Raw genomic sequence first — 3,220 nt, forward strand, 5'->3', positions numbered from 1 at the left:
GTAATAATCAGCAACACGGTCAGAAACTCCCTCCAGATACACCTCCCACAGCTCTCACTGCTCACCAGCAGGCAACCGCAAAACCGGAAGTGACAGCAGTCCCAAGCAAAATAGCAACAGCTCCAAGGTACTCTCTCCGTTCGTGCAGTAAGGTCAGCCACAAACTCGCCTCTTTGGGAAACGCCCTACGCGTTTCGTCACTAAGGACTTTGTCAGGGGTTGAATTCATTGGTCAAAAGGGGTGTCCTTTATCTCACCTTTACTGTTGTGATTGGCCAGTACGGATGGTGGGCGGGTACTTCCAATTTCACAAATTTTACCCTGTTTCATTGCTGGACAACATTATACATGACAATCATAAAGCACTAGAGCCTATTTGTAAGCAGTTTAAACATATTCCTACTAACAAATGAAAACGAATAGCTAGATGAATGAACAACATACAAATAATAAATCTTTAAAGGACAGAGATGAAATATTGGATACATCCAAAAATAAACTATATATAGAAGTAAAAGAATAACACATTAAATAAGCACAGAAAAATCTCATTGGAGCAACACACAAGCATAATAAAAATCATAAGAAAAATGCATGACATGTGAATAAAAAGAAAAAGGGGGGGGAAGTAAAATGAAAAAACGGGGGGAAAAGAGGGGGGAAGGGAGGTAGGAAATGGAACAGGGAATGGAAAAAGGGGAAGGGGGTGAAGGGAGGGGGGTGAAGGAAAAAGGGGAGGGGAAAGAGAAATATAGAAAGGAAGGAATAACAATAAAATACATAAGATAGGGGATAAAATAACATTTTTAGCCTACAGCACCTGGTCTCCCATCCAAGTACTAACCAGGCCCGACCCTGCTTAGCTTCTTAGATCAGACAAGATCGGGCACATTCAGGGTGGTGTGGCCGTAGGCAAATTATATTAAAATTAATAAATAATTAATAACCATTAGAATAATCATAGACTGGAGAAAGCAGAATCAGAGACAGAAAAAACCTCAGAACCGATGGGGGCTACAACTCCACAAAAACGTACAAAAAACCTTTGTGTCAAAGTATGTGTAATCATAGGCATAGACCTAATGTGTCTATACTATTAATTAATAATAATGATATTAATAATAAATGCACTTTCCACCTGTTATGTCTATATGGGCCAAAGGAGCACCTACTGCACCGACACACTTTATTCGAGCAAATACCCGGTATGTACCTGGCAGATACCTGGAATGCGCCGCTCCTCACCTCTGACAAGCCCCGTTGCGTTTGCCTGCCCAGCCTGGGTTCATGCCTGGCTGATGGGCGGCTGATCTGTTAAATGATAATGATTAGAATTTAATAGGCTGCAATGCTTCCCGTGTCTACCAGATGGCATAAATTCATGAATTGCAATGCAGTATATATATATATACTGTGCAGTATTGCAGCCAGCGGGAATAAAATGCTTCAATCCCTGCTTGGAAAATACCTCAATGCACTCGGGCAGAAAACAGTCACAAACCTCAATACACCCGGGTATACCCGAATTCGTGGGACTAGCCAAGCTCGAATAAAGTGTGTCGCCAGTGTATAGTAAAACCAACCAAACTGAGATGAGACAACTATCAATGAGGGGACAGGAAAACCCATCCAAACAGACCTCAGAGACGTACCTCAAAACATGTTGGTACCATAACACTAAACAACAGTGCTAACATCAATATGATTATTCAATCCACATGGATGTAATGTACCTAGTACATACATCCAATATGTCTCACGCGTACATCATTTCTTAAATCTATCACCTCCCAATATAGTAGAAGGAATGGATTCAATACCCATAACTGACAAACTACATGGATTTTTATTATGTTTACTGATGTAGTGTCGTGATAAACTGTGCATGGTAAACCCACGTATGACATTTCTCCTATGTTCTAGGAACCGTGTGCCTAAAGTTCTTGATGTTGTACTAATATATTGGAGACCACATTCACATGATATAAGATATATCACAAATGTATTTAGGCAATCGATGTAATCATTAACCTTATAAGTTATACCATTTGAAAATGATGTAAATGCATCTTTTTTATTTATGTGTCTACAGGTAATGCAACGATTCCTATCACATGAAAAATTGCCCTTCTCTCTCATTTTGGTATTTTTATTTCTGTTTTCATTACAAAAGTTGGTAGTAGAATCCTTCAGCCTACTGGGGGCAATGATGGCCTTTAGAGATCTTGCTTTTTTTAAAATTATGGGTACATGAACAGGCATCAGAGGCCCAATAATCGGATCACTTCGAATAATTTTCCAATGTTTCTTAAACACATTTTTTATACTGTAAGCTGAATGATTGTACTGAGTAATAAATGTGGGAGTGGACTGATAACTTGTTTTCTCATTTTTTCTCAACATAGTTTTTGTCTTGGAATTCATCAGTAGGTCAACCCGATCTGATGTTTCAGCATCCTTAAATGCTTGTTCAACTATTTGCATATTATAGCCTTTCTCCTGGAATTTATCCATCATGAAATGACCTTGATGTTTGAAGTCCAGGTCCCTCGAGCAATTGCGCCGTACTCTGTAGAACTGGCTCTTAGGCACATTATCGAGCCATTTTTTGTAGTGATTACTACTATATTGGAGAAAGCTGTTTGCTGACACTGGTTTAAAGTGAGTTTTGCTTTGAATTGTCATATCACTCATATCAATAAACAAATCAAGATCTAGGAATGTAATCACATCCTGGCTGATGATGTGTGTAAATTTAAGTCCCATTAAATTATCATTGAAAGAAGTAAGTATGTGATCTAATACGTGCCTCTCCCCATCCCAAATAATAAGGATATCATCAATGAAGCGACCATAGAATACCAAGCCCGCCCCCAGCCGCGCGTTCCCCCAAACATGGAGGTCCTCCCACAACCCCATGAAGAGGTTGGCAAAACTGGGAGCAAACTTGGAACCCATGGCCGTTCCACACACCTGTAGATAAAATGTGTTGTCAAAAAAAAAATTATTGTGACATAAAATAAATCTAATGCAGGATAGAATAAACTCACGTTGTGCCGGGTGTAGTGATGTGTCTTAGTAAGAAAGTGTTCAATAGCCTTAACCCCCTTATCGTGATCTATAGAAGTATATAGTGAACTCACATCACACGTGGCCCAACAAAATGTATCCTTCCAGGCAATGCTGGAGGTGGAATCAATGACATGCAAGGTGTCCCTAA

The 3,220-nt window shown here is 39.6% G+C and overlaps 1 pseudogene; it reads right to left on the reverse strand.

Moving 5' to 3' along the window:
- Positions 1-808: 808 nt before the first annotated feature.
- LOC142494022 (5S ribosomal RNA) lies at positions 809-914 on the reverse strand (annotated as a pseudogene).
- Positions 915-3,220: the final 2,306 nt, after the last annotated feature.

The sequence above is a fragment of the Ascaphus truei genome, chromosome 4 (genome assembly GCF_040206685.1).
Source record: "Ascaphus truei isolate aAscTru1 chromosome 4, aAscTru1.hap1, whole genome shotgun sequence".
Taxonomy (NCBI): domain Eukaryota; kingdom Metazoa; phylum Chordata; class Amphibia; order Anura; family Ascaphidae; genus Ascaphus; species Ascaphus truei.